The following is an 18,421-nucleotide window of genomic DNA, read 5'->3' on the forward strand; positions in this document are numbered from 1 at the left end:
ACATTGCAGGGAAGAGTAACAAATAACAGTACCAGTTTCCAACTCAATGGCAAGAAATAGTCGATGCAACAGCTAGTTATATGTATAGTCGTGGATTTTGGTGCCTGGTCTGGCTTTCCTTTCGGTGTTGGTTGCCTACTCCAGTGACCGCCGGGCCTCACCATGTGTGCGGTGCTCTGGCCTCTCATCACACTTTGAGCTTTAAGTCCCCATAAAATATAAATACAGTGTGTTCACTAACCTAGGCGCATTGTCGCACCCGATACGGCAGTCTTCACCGTGATGGATAAGACACATCAACTATTCCACTTTGACTGAAAATAAAAAGAAAACAAATAATTTGCAACATAGGCTATTTGCCATTTTATTTTGTTAATATATGGCTATTTAATATTAACGAAATATAATGCGAAACATACATACACATTTAATAAAAATATGACATGCATTGTATGCCTACTCACCAAAGACTGATTATTTGAACACAAAATCCTTCCACCTTTCTTTCCCAAGAAGACTTCAATGACTCTGTGTGTACAGTCTATCTGTGCGTTTTAGTTCCACCAATAAGTCCTTTTCTATCGACATGGGGCTATGCTGAAAGCCGAGTCTGTCCAGTAGCATTTCTGGAATACGTTTTGATTCGCTTTAAGGCCGAGAATGACGCTCGACAGAAGCCGTGGACACAGGGATAGTCACTGTCACACATGCCAATGTGTAAAGTTGCCCCATGTCCTCATTCAGATTTTTCTGCTTAAGGAAATCAAGGAGATCAGAGGGACTTTTCCCTTCAAATCAGTCATAGCATACATTACAGTCAGTCTTGTTTTTTAGCTTGGATAGGTCGAACAGTGTTCCGTGACTCTCTGTTAAGCTGGAGAAGGCTGTTTGCGGGAATTTTTTCCGGTAGGTCTGAAAGTGCCGGGGGTCCAGGAGGGAGAGAAACATTAATTTTTCGTGGTCTAAAGAATGTTATCCAAATATTGCTGTGGAGTTGTTGATAGTATGTGCGAGGTCTCCTTGTGCTGGGCCTCTGCGTGCGCTGGGTGAACTTGAGATGCGCGCTGTGTCATCGTAGATTTGACTGAACCTGCACCTCTCTCGCTCAATTGTGTCACAAAACTCGTTCACCCTTGTCAGGCAGAATTGTACATCCAAAGTTTGTTTATAGAATTCCAAAAAAGCACATCTGAATAATTAAAATCCCATGGAATGTTTCAAGCAAAAAACAAAACTCAAAATCATCCAAACGTGCATTAAATCCATCAGCCATAAGCACAGTATCCCCGTCATGGTCATCATGATGTTCCAGTAAGTGTTAAACAGCTCCTTATAGGCAACTCTCTTTTCAAAGACTGCATTGACCAATCTAGATGTATATTGCCCACCTCGTTGGTGCAACCTTAGGAAGACGACGGCTTGCAGATTCTCCAGCGTTGCGGTGCGCTTAGGGGATCGTGAGAAAAATGCTGCAAGGCCATTGAGGTTGGCAAAGAAGACCTTGTATTCTTTAAGCTTTGAGGCTCCTTGAGTCAGTACTAAATTTAGTCGATGTGCATAGCAGTGAATGAATAAGGCCATCGGTGCCCTCTCCTTAACTTTAGCCTGCACCCCATTGAGTCCAGATGCCATGACTGCTGCGCATCAAAACACTGTGCCACAACTTTATCCAGACTACATTCATTTTCCTCCAAGAAACGGAAAATAAGAGCGGCAATGTCATCAGCTCGCTTGCCGCTTGTCACATCTTCAAACCGGATAAATCGCTCCTTGACTCCTGTCCGTCACATAACGCAGGACGAATGAGAGCTGTGCTGCATTCCCACATCTGTTGTCTCGTCCACCATAACAGCAACAAAGGGAGCTTTTTTCATCTCCATTTTGATCTCTTCTCCCATCACTTCAGCAATAGCATAAATTAGGTCATTTTGTATTTTGCCTGACGTCCCAATGAACACTTTGTTAGTGGACAGGTGGTATTGTAAATACTGTGTTGCTTTCAGAAAGAAAGAAAGAAGCTCACGTAGTTCCCTTTGTTTGTGGAGTCAGCATCTTTCATGCGTGTCCCCTAAAGAAAGTTCCTGTTTACCCAAAAATCATGAACCAACAATTCAATGAGTCTTTTCAAATATTCCCTATTTTTCTTCACCTTTTTCATTGTGGCAGGGCTCCGTTGCCCTCGTGCCGTGAATGTTCGTTGAGTCTGTAGCTTCCACTCTGTGTCCCCAAACGTTTTCAAAAGCAGCCATTGCTTGTAAGTGCCCAGCTGTACTCTTGGTGTCTCGTTGCTTGCCTTTGGTTATGACAACTCATTTGCAAAGCCAGTGGTGGCTCCAAACACCAAATCGATCACTTGCAAATAATAGGCATTCCCAGCAGTACAGTTTGCAGTGCTTCTCGGAGCCTGTGAGCCATTGATAGCGCTCGTAGTTGGAACTTTGAAAGTGGCGAACGAACCCTTTTCCCGCCTGTGACAGGCTTTGTAGCGTCGGCGTCGGGCGACCTCTCCTTACAACGTCTAACTTTTCTTGAAAAGTTCGTCTTGAGAATGGCGTTATAATTATATCCTCGACCAAATCGATATCTTCTCCTCCTTCCGCCATTGTGGGTTGAAAAAACAGCTTAAACGAATTAATTTGCGTACGACTATCAAATTCAGTTTCCTAGTTCTGAGGATCTGCATAGACCTGCCCATAGGACCTGCTTCTCAATATTGGTAATCCAATCAAAAGACGTGCACGCACTACGCCTGCTAGCTGGCTCCTGTGTAACACTGGAGCCAGCTAGCAGGCGTACAATAGCCAACTCTAAAGCTGATTGGTTGACACTAAATTGTCATTTCCATTCACTTTAAGCTACAAGCGCCCGCACTGTTGATTCTGAAGGCCCGAGGGCAGATTTTAGACCCCTGGCAACACATGATGGCTGAATATGATTGGATAAAAGATCTAACATAAAGACCAGCCCTCCAAATCTCAACCTGGGGCTGGAAGCAGTGCAACCAAGAGGAAAGCTATGAAATGAAGAGTATAATTCTTACTCTGGGGAATAATTTAATACATATTTGTGGGAAAATATATTTAAAAATATATATATATTCTGATGATGTTTAGGCCAGCAGAGAAGGCCTTGCTGGCCCTGACGGCCCACCACTGCTCCTCCCTGCTCCGTTATCAGATAAGTTAACAATGTGGGTCGACACACAAGTTAACTTCTCTATCTTAGTACATACATTTCACACTTACTTCAGTAACCGGTTATGGGATAAAGAAATAAACAGACAAGTGTTCATATTTAATATAAGTAATATTTATTATACTTATCGATGTTATTGATGAGCGCGTTGTTTGTTTGTTCTGTTCCTCTCTCTCTCCATCTCTGTAGCTTCCGGGTATGCTGGATAAGGACCCGAGCTAAGGGAAAGGGCTGACTTTGTAGTGCCTGTCCCGAATGGCTCATTAATGTAAATGGGCATATTGAAAGACACTGTCAGTAGTGATGTAATTTTGTAAATGTTATGTTGTGATATTGTTTCATAAACGTGTTGCAATGTATATACTTTGGTATGTTTAGTTAAATGGAAGATGTAGGTTTGTATAGGTAATTGCTCAATTAATTAGGGTTAATTGTTCTGAGGGGAGGGGCTAGCCTTACAAAAGGAGACTCTTTCAGTTCATGGAGAGGCATTTTGGATTGAGCTGTGGATGGGGTAGCATTGTTTTTAGCTGGTCCATAAGGTATATGTTTGATGGCAGTACTGTTGTTTTTGTTCCGGAATCACTATGTAAATAAACACCCTTGCACAGAAGAACTTTTGCGGCTCCGCCATCTTTTTATTTTGATAGAGGTTTAGCCTTCTGGCCTACTCTATGTGACAGTTACATTTTTGAAGAATAGGCTACTCCTGTATCCACACAATAGGATACCGTTATGATTTCATTGGTCTTGTCTGGCATGATTTTAAGTCTTCAATCGAAGTTCTATGCTGTACCTCGTTTCTCACCTTCAGGGAAAAGTAGTTATGCATCCCCCTTCAATTCAGCTCGGGTGTGACAGTGGAAAAATAAACCCATACCTTCAGCACACAATGTAAAATATGTATACAGTGCATTCGGAAAGTATTTAGGCCACTTGACTTTTTCCACATTTTGTTGCGCTACAGCCTTATTCTAAAACTGATTAAATAAAAGTTTTCCTCAATCTACACACAATATCCCATAATGGCAAAGCGAAAACAGATTTTTAGCAAATAAAAATAAAACAGAAATACCTTATTCACCTAAGTATTCAGACCCTTTGCCATGAGACTAGAAATTGACCTCATGTGCATCTGTTTCCATTGATCATCCTTGAGATGTTTCTACTAGTCCAACCATGGTAAATTCAATTGATTGGACATGATTTGGAAAGGCACACAAAGCTGTCTATATAAGGTCCCACAGTTGACAGTGCATGTCAGAGCAAAAACCAAGCCATGAGGTCGAAGGAATTGTCCGTAGAGCTCCGAGACAGGATTGTGTCACAGATCTGGGGAAGGGTAACAAAACATTTCTCCAACATTGAAGGTCCCCAAGAACACAGTGGCCTCCATCATTCTTTAAATGGAAGTTTGCATTATTTGAAGTTTGAAACCACCAAGATTCTTCCTAGCGCTGGCCGCACTGAGCAATCGGGGGAGAAGGGCATTGGTCAGGGAGGTGACCAAGAACCGATGGTCACTCTGACATAGCGCCAGAGTTCCTATGTGGAGATGGGAGAACCTTCCAGAAGGACAACCATCTCTGCAGCACTCCACCAATCAGGCCTTTTTGGTAGAGTGGCCAGAAGGAAACCACTCCTCAGTAAAAGGCACATGATAGCCTGCTTGGAGTTTGCCAAAAGGCACCTAAAGGACTCTGTCATGACGTCGCCTGCTTGGGTAGTGCAAACCCCATCCCCCTCTCCCTGCCTCTCCCTTTCCTACCACAACCCATGCGGTGATCACAGAAGAGATGTCGTAAATTCCTGAGAATCTCCTCATGGCCAAACAGTATTAAGAGAGAGGGTAAACTTTCAGGACAAAGGAATTCTCTTCCACCTCACAGAAACTTGAGGTACGAACATATATTAATATTCCTGCAAAAGTAAAAAGATCGGTGGAGAGTCCAGCTATGAACGGTCCATTTGTCACCACGTGGGAAACTCATGAGAGACTGTGGGACTACATTACAATACCGCTGTTTATATAATAACCTCAGATATGAGTGTTTACATCTGTTTGTTGTATAAAAATGAATGAGTGAGTTGATACTGTTTGTATAATTGTGTAATATGATTTTGAACTGTTTAATGAAGAAAAATACAAATCCCTGTTGTATTTGAACTAAATCCAAGGACCCCCTGAGCCAGTTGGGTCAGAGACCATGGGACAGCCCCTCTCTGCTATCCGAATAAAAGCCAACTATGAGAAATTACCATTAGACCATGTTTTCTCTCCATGGGGAGAACGAAGGTTAAGGTAACATTGCTGAATCTTTAACCATACCACGTGGTTAAACTCTTATACTAATAAGTAACAGTTTTGATATTGACTACTAGTCTGCAGCTAGGAATTCGGTATCATTGAACGCGAAGAAAGACAACCGCCGAAACATCCATTCTATAACGAATGTCACTCTGAACAATCCACAATAACCGAGACAGAACTTCACTCCAACAGAAAATAACTTCTCTCCAGCGATCAAGACGACACACACCGAGCGTAACTATATATATTGATTGCAATTGTTCCCGAATGAGTGAGCGTTCATGTGTAAGGATTAGCATGTCAATTGTTATAATTATGGACTCTGTAGTGAATTCTTAGTCGGTTCAGCCCACTAGGGCATATTTCTCCTATCATTTCATGTAACTATTTTAAGTTTGTTTGTTTGTTTATGCATTTCTGTGAATTAATTAGTTAGTAATAAATAAATGATTTAAGACAATTGATGTATGGATGACTCATAGTGAAGACTGGGTTCGTGCAGATAATCAACAATTTACGACGTTTGGAATGAGACTAACGTGAGGTAAAGTAAATAAATCATTAATTAGAGGACTATTGATCAGATATGAAAATATCTGAAAGGTTAAATTGGGAAATTATGACTTTGTAATCTAACTTTCCCTGGTGCCCTCGAATTCATAGTTAATTAGTTACGTTATTACTCAAGTGATCGCGTAATCCCTAATTACAGGAATCTTTGATAAAAACTATAAGTCTTCAATTTAACGATAGCAAAGACACGACAACTCTCAGACCATGAGAAACAAGATTCTCTGGTCTGATGAAACCAAGATTGAACTCTTTGGTCTGAATGCCAAGTGTCACATCTGGAAGAAACCTGGCACCATCCCTACGGTAAAGCATGGTGGTGGAAGCATCATGCTGTGGGGATGTTTTGCAGCTGCAGGGACTGGGAGGCTAGTTAGGATCGAGGCAAAGATTAACAGAGCAAAGTATAACGAGCTCCTTGATGAAAACCTCCTCCAGTGCACCCAGGACCCCAGACTAGGGAGACGGTTCACCTTCCATCAGGACAACAAACCTAAGTACACAGCCAAGGCCCTTAGATGGCCCACCCAATTGGCAGCCAGCCCCATCCAATCAGAATGAGTTTCTCTCCCACATCTATTTACAGCGCATTCGGAAAGTATTCAGACCCTTTGACTTTTCCACATTTTGTTACGCTACAGCCTTATTCTAAAATGAATTAAATAGTTCCCCCCCTCAATCTACACACAATACCGCATAATGACAAAGTGGAAACAGGTTTTTAGAAATTTTAGCAAATTTATGAAATAACAAACAGAAACCTGGCACCATCCCAAAGATGAAGCATGGTGGTGGCAGTATCATGCTATGGGGATGTTTTTCCAGTGGCAGGGACTGGGAGACTAGTCAGGATCGAGGGAAAGCTGAACGGAGCCAAGTACAGAGAAGTCCTTGATGAAATCTTGCTCCAGAGCGCTCAGGACCTCAGACTGGGGTGAAAGTTCACCTTCCAACAGGACAACAAACCTAAGCACACAGCCAAAACAATGCAGAATTAGCTTCGGGACAAGTCTCTGAATGTCCCTGCCACTATAATCGGTGCCAAAGGTTCTTCAACAAAGAACTGACTAAAGGGTCTGAATACTTACCTAAAATGTGATATTTCTGTTTTTGTTTTAAATTTGCAAACATTTTTAAAAACCTGTTGTTGCTTTGTCATTATTGGGTGTTGTGTGTAGGATGAGGAAAAAAATACAATTAAATCCATTTTAGAATAAGGCTGTAACGTAACATAAGGTTACGGGGTCTGAATACACTATGTGTGGATTTATTTATTAACTTAATTCTAATTACGGGAGCTTTGGTCCTCCACACCTACAAGCCTTTCATTCTAATAGTAATATACCATATTCTTGAAATTCAACAGGATGCAGACTTTGGCAGAAAAAAAAAACTCAGATTGGAGAATACAAGTCTCCCATTCAATAGGGTTCCCTTTCAAATTGTGGGCCCAAAAACATATAAATGCAATTAGAGGAAGGACAGACAAACAAAAGCTAAAGAGAAATAGGCTGCTGAAAAGTATAAGGCGGCAGTATGTTTTTCTCAAGGAAAAAAGCTGAGAAGCCATGGACACCCTACCAACCAAAAGAGTCTTACACCCTTTCACAGGTGGACATGCAAAAAAACTGTTTGCCTAACAGAGTGTGGCATTGTTTGTAGGGAGCGTAGGGCAGAAGGAGGGAGGAGTTTACTTATAGTTTACTTATACTTAGGTTGGAGTCATAAAATCTCGTTTTTCAACCACTCCACAAATGTCTTGTTAACAACTATAGTTTTGGCAAGTAGGTTAGGACATCTACTTTGTGCATGACAAAAGTAATTTTTCCAAAAACTGTTTACAGATTATTTACCTTATTTATTTCACCTTTACTTAACCAGGTAGGCAAGTTGAGAACAAGTTCTCATTTACAATTGCGACCTGGCCAAGATAACACAAAGCAGTTCGACACATACAACAACAGAGTTACACATGGAGTAAAACAAACATACAGTCAATAATACAGTAGAAAAATAAGTCTATATACAATGTGAGCAAGTGAGGTGAGATAAGGGAGGTGAAGGCAAAAAAAAAAGGCCATGGTGGCAAAGTAAATACAATATAGCAAGTAAAACACTGGAATGGTAGATTTGCAGTGGAAGAATGTGCAAAGTAGAGATAGAAATAATGGGGTGCAAAGGAGCAAAATCAATAAATAAATACAGTAGGGGGAGAGGTAGTTGTTTGGGCTAAATTATAGATGGGCTATGTACAGGTGCAGTAATCTGTGAGCTGCTCTGACAGCTGGTGCTTAAAGCTAGTGAGGGAGATAAGTGTTTCCAGTTTCAGAGATTTTTGTAGTTCGTTCCAGTCATTGGCAGCAGAGAACTGGAAGAAGAGGCGGCCAAAGGAAGAATTGGTTTTGGGGGTGACCAGAGAGATATACCTGCTGGAGCGCGTGCTACAGGTGGGTGCTGCTATGGTGACCAGCGAGCTGAGATAAGGGGGGACTTTACCTAGCAGGGTCTTGTAGATGACCTGGAGCCAGTGGGTTTGGCAACGAGTATGAAGCGAGGGCCAGCCAACGAGAGCGTACAGGTCGCAGTGGTGGGTGGTATATGGGGCTTTGGTGACAAAACGGATGGCACTGTGAGACTGTATCCAATTTATTGAGTAGGGTATTGGAGGCTATTTTGGAGGCTAATCGCCGAAGTCGAGGATCAGTAGGATGGTCAGTTTTACAAGGGTATGTTTGGCAGCATGAGTGACTTATAACTCACTGTATCACAATTCCAATAGGTCAGAAGTTTGCATACACTAAGTTGACTGTGCCTTTAAACAGCTTGGAAAATTCTAGAAAAGGATGTCCTGGCTTTAGAAGCTTCAGATAGGCTAATTGACATCATTTGAATCAATTGGGGGTGTACCTGTGGATGTACAGTGGGGAGAACAAGTATTTGATACACTGCCGATTTTTCAGGTTGTCCTACTTACAAAGCATGTAGAGGTCTGTAATTTTTATCATAGGTACACTTCAACTGTGAGAGACGTAATCTAAAACAAAAATCCAGAAAATCACATTGTATGATTTTTAAGTAATTAATTTGCATTTTATTGCATGACATAAGTATTTGATACATCAGAAAAGCAGAACTTAATATTTGGTACAGAAACCTTTGTTTGCAATTACAGAGATTCATACGTTTCTGTAGTTCTTGACCAGGTTTGCACACACTGCAGCAGGGATTTTTGGCCCACTCCTCCATACAGACCTTCTCCAGATCCTTCAGGTTCGGGGCTGTCGCTGGGCAATACGGACTTTCAGCTCCCTCCAAAGATTTTCTATTGGGTTCAGGTCTGGAGATTGGCTAGGCCACTCCAGGACCTTGAGATGCTTCTTCGGAGCCACTCCTTAGTTGCCCTGGCTGTGTGTTTTGGGTCGTTGTCATGCTGGAAGACCCAGCCACGACCCATCTTCAATGCTCTTACTGAGGGAAGGAGGCTGTTGGCCAAGATCTTGCGATACATGGCCCCATCCATCCTCCCCTCAATACGTGTGTAGTCGTCCCGTCCCCTTTGCAGAAAAGCATCCCCAAAGAATGATGTTTCCACCTCCATGCTTCACGGTTGGAGTGGTGTTCTTGGGGTTGTACTCATCCTTCTCTTCCTCCAAACACCGCGAGTGGAGTTTTGACCAAAAAGCTATATTTTTGTTCTCATCAGACCACATGACCTTCTCCCATTCCTCCTCTGGACATCCAGATGGTCTTGGCAAACTTCAGACGGCCTGGACATGCGCTGGCTTGAGCAGGGGACCTTGCGTGCCGTGCAGGATTTTAATCCATGACGGCGTAGGTTGTTACTAATGGTTTTCTTTGAGACTGTGGTCCCAGCTCTCTTCAGGTCATTGCCAGGTCCTGCCGTGTAGTTCTGGGCTGATCCCTCACCTTCCTCATGATCATTGATGCCCCACGAGGTGAGATCTTGCATGGAGCCCCAGACCGAGGGTGATACCATCATCTTGAACTTCTTCCATTTTCTAATAATTGCGGCAACAGTTGTTGCCTTCTCACCAAGCTGCTTCCCTAGTTCCTGTAGCCATCCCAGCCTTGTGCAGGTCTACAATCTATCCTTGATGTCCCTACACAGCTCTCTGGTCTTGGCCATTGTGGAGAGGTTGGAGTCTGTTTGATGAGTGTGTGGACAGGTGTCTTTTATACAGGTAACGAGTTCAAACAGGTGCAGTTAATACAGGTAATGAGTGGAGAACAGGAGGGCTTCTTAAAGAAAAAACGAACAGGTCTGTGAGAGCTGGAATTCTTACTGGTTGGTAAGTGATCAAATACTTATGTCATGCAATAAAAGGCAAATTAATTACTTAAAAATCATACAATGTGATTTTCTGGATTTTTGTTTTAGATTACGTCTCTCACAGTTGAAGTGTACCTATGATAAAAATTACAGACCTCTACATGCTTTGTAAGTAGGAAAACCTGCAAAATCGGCAGTGTATCAAATACTTGTTCTCCCCACTGTATTTCAAGGCCTAACTTCAAACTCAGTGCATCTTTGCTTGACATCATGGGAAAATCAAAAGAAATCAGCCAAGACCACAGAAAAAAAGATTTAGACCTCCACAAGTCTGGTTCATCCATAGGAGCAATTTCTAAACACCTGAAGGTACCACGTTCATCTGTACAAACAATAGTATGCAAGTATAAACACCATGGGACCACGCAGCCGTCATACCGCTCAGGAAGGAGACGCTGTCTCCTACAGATGAACGTACTTTGGTGCGAAAAGTGCAAATCAATCCCAGAACCACAGCAAAGGACCTTGTGAAAATGCTGGAGGAAACAGGTACAAAAGTATAAATATCCACAGTAAAACAAGTCCTATAATCGACATAACCTGAAAGGAAGGAAGAAGCCACTGCTCCAAAACCGCCATAAAAAAAGCCAGACTACGGTTTTTAACTGCATATGGGGACAAAGTTCATACTTTTTGGAGAAGTGTCCTCTGGTCTGATGAAACAAAAATAGAACGGCTTGTCAATAATGACCATCGTTATGTTTGGAGGAAAAAGGTGGATGCTTGCAAGCCGAAGAACCCCATCCCAACCATGAGGCACGGGGGTAGCAGCATCATCATGTTGTGGGGGTGCTTTGCTGCAGGAGGGACTGGTGCACTTCACAAAATAGATGGCATCATGAGGTAGGAAAATTATGTGGATATATTGAAGAAACATCTCAAGACATCAGTCAGGAAGTTAAAGCTTGGTCGCAAATGGGTCTTCCAAATGGAAAATGACCACAAGCATACTTCCAAAGTTGTGGCAAAATGGCTTAAGGACAACAAAGTCAAGGTATTGGAGTGGCCATCACAAATCCCTGACCTCAATCCCATTGAAAATGTGTGGGCAGAACTGAAAAAGCATGTGCAACCCAGGAGGCCTACAAACCTGACTCAGTTACACCAGCTCTGTCAAGAGGAATTGGAGAAAATTCACCCAGCTTATTGTGGGAAGCTTATGGAAGGCCACCCAAAACGTTTGACCCAAGTTAAAAATTTTAAAGGCAATGCTACCAAATACTAATTGAGTGTATGTAAACTTCTGACCGACTGGGAATGTGATGAAATAAATAAAAGCTGAAATAAATCACTCTAACCTTATGACATTTCAGATTCTTAAAATAAAGTGGTGATCCTAACTGACCTAAGACAGGGAATTTTTACTATAATTAAATGTCAGGAGTTGTGAAAAACTGAGTTAATGTATTTTGCTAAGGTGTATGTAAACGTCCGACTTCAACTGTACATTCCTCCTACACATAACCATTAACTTCTGGTGTAGCAAGTATTTCAAATTTACAACCCAACAACTGAAACCAGACTGTGGCCCTTCTCTCCATAGAATACCTAATATCTAACAGTAACATATTATGACAGAATGTAAACTCTGCATTCTCCGCTCTCCCTCTATAAAATAATAAGGATACCAGCTGTCAGAGCAGCTCACAGATCACTGCACCTGTACATAGCCCATCTGTAAATATCCCATCCAACTACCCTCATCCCCATACTGTATTAATCTATCTTGCTCCTTTGCACCCCAGTATCTCTACTTGCACATTCATATTTTGCACATCTGTCACTCGTGTTTAATTGCTATATTGTAATTACTTCACCACCATGGCCTATTTATTGCCTTACCTCCCTTATCTTACCTCATTTGCACACACTGTATATAGACCTTTTCTATTGTATTATTGACTGCATGTTTTTTTATTCCATGTGTAACTCTGTGTTGTTGTATGTGTCGAACTGCTTTGCTTCATCTTGGCCAGGTCACAGTTGTAAATGAGAACTTGTTCTCAACTAGCCTACCTGGTTAAATAAAGGTGAAATAAATAAATAAAAATATTTCAAGTTTAGAAGTCAGAACATTAACTCCATATTGTTCAACATTATATAAACTTGGAAATGACTTATAATTGAACAAAAAAATACAATGAACAAAAAGAACATTCACAGTTGATTATTAGGTTTACACTTCCGAAATGTATGGCCTCTGATCTATTATTACACTATGCACACTTTTATTCCACCTCTCGTCTGACAACCCAAAATGACATTTCAGCTGGAGCTTTTGACTTCCTCCATTTTCTCCTTTTGGTTCCTAAGAGAGTGATAGCACAAGACTTGAAAAGCAAAGAGAAACACAAAACATATGTATTAATAATGTGTTAAGCGATACATAATTACATATGCAAAGAAAAAACTGTTTGATAACATGATGATTCCCACTCTCCTGATTCTATGCCATCGGGATACTTTTTCTGCTGGGTTCCACAATAATGAAGGCCCTAAAAAACGTTCTCATGCTTTCATCCAGTCTTTCCCCGTCCGGCCACAGGTTCCAAAAGGTGTTCCCAAGCCATGTCATTTTCACTTCACTCCCCATCTCCTATTGCCTTCATGGTTTACTGATAGATCTAGGACTGAACCTTTCCTACCTGTCTCCCAACTCATACCCGGTTCCCTAGCCCCCAACATCTCCAATGGCATCCTAATGTTCTGCTACAGTCAGAACCTGTGGATAATAGTTTCCTGTGCTCAGTTTAGGTACAACACCATCTCTGCTACTCCCACCATGATCTGGGTATGTGTGACGTTCAATATAACTTCATAGTACTCTACGAGGAATATTAAACTACCAACAGGATATTAAAAACAGTAATATCTTATGCTTCACGGGGTCGTGGCTAAACGACGACACTATCAACATACAGCTGGCTGGTTATACGCTGTATCGGCAGGATAGAACAGCGGCGTCTGGTAAGACAAGGGGTGGTGGACAATGCATACATGTAAACAACAGCTGGTGCACGATATCTAAGGAAGTCTCAAGGTTTTGCTCGCCTAAGGTAGAGTATCTCATGATAAGCTGTAGACCACACTATCTACCTAGAGAGTTTCTGTATTTTTCGTAGCTGTCTACATACTACCACAGACCGATGCTGGCACTAAGACTGCACTCAATGGGCTGTATTCCGCCACAAGCAAACAGGAAAACGCTCAACCAGAGGCGGCGCTCCTAGTAGCCGGGGACTTTAACGCAGGGAAACTTAAATACGTTTTACCAAATTTCTAATCAGCATGTTAAATGTGCAACCAGAGGGGGAAAAAACAAACTCTGGACCACCTTAACTCCACACACAGAGACGCGTACAAAGCTCTCCCTCGCTGTCACGATCGTCGTATGGTGGAAAAGAGGAGGACCAAGGCGCAGCGTGATAACAATACATCTTCTTTTAATTATAACGAAGACGAAACGAAGGACACTGACAAACTATACAAAACAACAAACGAACGTGAAGCTATAAAACGAAAGTGCAGACACAACCAACTAACGTATAGACATAGACAATCACCCACGAACTACCTAATGAATATGGCCACCTAAATATGGTTCCCAATCAGAGACAACGATAGACAGCTGTCTCTAATTGAGAACCAATCTAGGCAACCATAGACATACATACACCTAGACTAGACACTGCCCCATAAACATACAAAACCCCTAGACAATACAAAACACATACATCCCCCATGTCACACCCTGACCTAACTAAAATAATAAAGAAAACAAAGATAACTAAGGCCAGGGCGTGACACTCGCCCTCCAAATCTAACCATAATTCTATCCTCCTGATTCCTGCTTACAAGCAAAAGTAAAGCAGGAAGCACCAGTAACTCGGTCAATAAAAAAGTGGTTAGATGAAGCAGATGCTAAGCTACAGGACTGTTTTGCTATCACAGACTGGAATATGTTCTGGGATTCTTCCTATGGCATTGAGGAGTACACCACATCAGTCATTAGCTTCATCAAAAAGTGCATCGATGATGTCGTCCCCACAGTGACTGTACGTACATACCCCAACCAGAAGCCATGGATTACAGGCAACATCCGCACTGAGCTAAAGGCTAGAGCTGCCGCTTTCAAGGAGCGGGACTCTAACCCGGAAGCTTATAAGAAATCCCGCTATGCCCTCCAACAAACCATCAAACAGGCAAAGCGTCAATACAAGACTAAGATCGAATCGTACTACACCGGCCCCGACACTTGTCGGATGTGGCAGGGCTTGCAAATCATTACCTGACTACAAAAGGGAATCACAGCTGAGAGCTGCACAGTGACACTACTTCTATGCTCGCTTTGAGGCAAATAACACTGAAAAAAGGATGAGAGCACCAGCTGTTCCGGAAGACTGATCACGTTCTCCGCAGTCGATGTGAGTAAGACCTTTAAACAGGTCAACATTCACAAGGCTGCAGGGCCAGACGGATTACCAGGACATATACTGCGAGAATGCACTGACCAACTGGCAAGTGTCTTCACTGACATTTTCAACCTCTCCCTGTCCGAGTCTGTAATATCAACATGTTTAAAGCAGACCACCATAGTCCCTGTGCACAAGAACACTAAGGTAAACTGCCAAAAATGACTACCGACCCCGTAGCACTCACGTCTATAGCCATGAAGTGCTTTGAAATGGCTGGTCGTGGTTTACAACACCATTATCCCAGAAACCCTAGACCCACTCCAATTTGCATACCTCCTTAACAGATCCACAGATGATACACTCTATTGCACTCCATACTGCCCTTTCCCACCTGGACAAAACGAACACCTATGTGAGAATGCTATTCATTGACTACAGCTCAGCGTTCAACACCATAGTGCCCTCAAAGCTCATCAATAAGCCAAGGACCCTGGGACTAAACACCTCTCTCTGCAACTGGATCCTGGACTTCCTGATGGGCCGCCCCCGGGTGGTAAGGGTAGGTAACAACACATCCGCAACGCTGATCCTCAACATAGGGGCTCCTCAGGGGTGCGTCCTCAGTTCCCTCCAGCACCATCATTAAGTTTGCCGATGACACAACAGTGCTAGGCCTGATCACCAACAACGATGAGACAGCCTATAGGGAGGAGGTCAGAGACCTGGCCATGTGGTGCCAGGACAACAACCTCTCCATCAACCTGATCAAGACAAAGGAGATGATTGTGAACTACAGGAAAAGGAGGACCGAGCACGCCCCCATTCTCATCGACGGGGCTGTAGTGGAGCAGGTTGAGAGCTTCAAGTTCCTTGGTGTCCATATCACCAACAAACTAACATGGTCCAAGCTCACCAAGACAAGTTGTGAAAAACCTATTCCCCCTCAGGAGACTGAAAATATTTGGCATGGGTCCTCACATCCTCAAAAGGTTCTACAGCTGCACCATTGAGAACATCCTGACTGGTTGCATCACTGCCTGATATGGCAACAGCTCGGCCTCCGACTGCAAGGCACTACAGAGGGTAGTGCGTACGGCCCAGTACATCACTGGGGCCAAGCTTCCTGCTGTCCATATTACCACACTGCATAATCAATATTTTCTATCAGTTTGAGGCACCCAAACGTACAGTTGAAGTCAGAAGTTTACATACACCTTAGCCAAATACATTTAAACTCAGTTTCACAATTCCTGACCTTTAATCCTTGTAAAAAATTCCACGTCTTAGGTCAGTTAGGATTACCACTTTATTTTAAGAATGTGAAATTTCAGAATAATAGTAGAGAGAATGATTTAAATCAGCTTTGATTTATTTCATCACATTCCCAGTGGGTCAGAAGTTTACATACACTCAATTAGTATTTGGTAGCATTGCCTTTGAATTGTTTAACTTGGGCCAAACGTTTCGGGTAGCCTTCCACAAGCTTCCCACAATAAGTTGGGTGGATTTTGGCCCATTCCTCCTAACAGAGCTGGTGTAACTGAGTCAGGTTTGTAGGCCTCCTTGCACGCACACACTTTCAGTTCTGCCCACACATTTTCTATAGGATTGAGGTCAGGGCTTTGTGATGACCACTTCAATACCTTGACTTTGTTGTCCTTAAGCCATTTTGCCACAAATTTGGAAGCATGCTTGGGGTCATTGTCCATTTGGAAGAGCCATTTGCGACCAAGCTTTAACTTCCCGACTGATGTCCTGAGATGTTTCTTCAATATATCCACATAATTTTCCATCCTCGTGATGCCATCTATTTTGTGTAGTGCACCAGTCCCTCCTGCAGCAAAGCACCCCCGTGCTTCATGATGATGCCACCCCCATGCTTCACGGTTGGGATGAGGTTCTTCGGTTTGCAAGCATCCCACTTTTTCCTCCAAACATAACGATAGTCATTATGGCCAAACAGTTCTATTTTTGTTTCATCAGACCAGAGGACATTTCTCCAAAAAGTATGAACTTTGTCCCCATGTGCAGTTGCAAACCATAGTGTGGCTTTTTTATGGTGGTTTTGGAGCAGTGGCTAGCTTCTTCCTTGCTGAGTGGCCTTTCAGGTTGTGTCGATTATAGGACTCGTTTTACTGTGGATATAGATACTTTTGTACCTGTTTCCTCCAGCATCTTCACATGGTCCTTTGCTGTTGTTCTGGGATTGATTTGCACTTTTCGCACCAAAGTATTTTCATCTGTAGGAGACAGAACGCGTCTCCTTCCTGAGCGGTATGACGGCTGCGTGGTCCTATGGTGCTTATACTTGCGTACTATTGTTTGTACAGATGAACGTGGTACCTTCAGGCGTTTGAAAATTGCTCCCAAGGATGAACTAGACTTGTGGAGGTCTTCAGTTTTTTGGTCTGATTTCCCCATGATGTTAAGCAAAGAGGCACTGAAATTGAAGGAAGGCCTTGAAATACATCCACAGGTACACCTCCAATTGACTCAAATTATGTCAATTAGCCTATCAGACGCTTCTAAAGCCATGACATCCTTTTCTGGAATTTTCCAAGCTGTTTAAAGGCAGTCAATTTAGTGTATGTAAACTCCCCACCCACTGGAATTGTGATACAGTGAATTATAAGTTAAATTATTTTAATTGTTCAGCCTACGATTCTCATCTCCCCAAGATGTCAGAATGAGTGGTAACTTTGCCTACCTTGTTTCTGGTAGCTCCCTTTCCACTGATTCGGACTCCGTAGTTCCACTGTAAATCGTGGTGAACACTGCTCGCAGCACCAACTGTTAGGTTCTAAATATACATAGTAAAAACTCACCAACGACTAGTAAAGCTCAAACCAAGTTTATTCACCCACTGGGCCACACAGCTGCATACGAAAAACCTGTTTACACAAGCACATATATTTATAACTTCCTCCTATGCTGAGTCTCCTCACATCTGGACAGCCAATACATCTGTTGCTAGGCAGGAAGTTAAGTGATATGGGTAATAAACTGTTCCTTCTCCCTTCATGTGACCTCACCTCGGCCCCCATTACTCACTAATCAACAGCTATCCACCCTTATCAGTGACCGGAAGCATGTGATTGCTTTTCCCCTTACATTCCAAGACCCAGGCCCATATCCAACCTCCACTGACCCCACCATATGCATTCCTCCTACATAACCATTAACTTCTGATGTAGCAAGTATTTCAAATTACAACCAAACAACTGAAACCAGACTGTGGCCCTTCTCCTCTCCATTGGATACCTAATATCTAACAATAACATGTTCTGACAGAATGTAAACATTTTCCTCTCCCTCAGTAACAAGAATAAGGATATGTCATATTCATGTTTAGAAGTCAGAATGCATCAAAGTTCTTGAAATCAGCCTAAAATATGCCAATTTCAAAACATGAAATTTCAGTGAAACTGTGTACACTGTGGTTTTTTTCAAATGAAAATCTAAAAATCAAGATATCAGTTCGTCTCAATGCAATTTTAAAAACAATGCAGCTATTGGAGTAAACCTATTTTGGCTTAAGACAAGTAACTATAGCATGAGTAAGGGCAAACTTCATGTTAA

Source organism: Salvelinus sp. IW2-2015, linkage group LG8 (genome assembly GCF_002910315.2).
Source record: "Salvelinus sp. IW2-2015 linkage group LG8, ASM291031v2, whole genome shotgun sequence".
NCBI lineage: Eukaryota > Metazoa > Chordata > Actinopteri > Salmoniformes > Salmonidae > Salvelinus > Salvelinus sp. IW2-2015.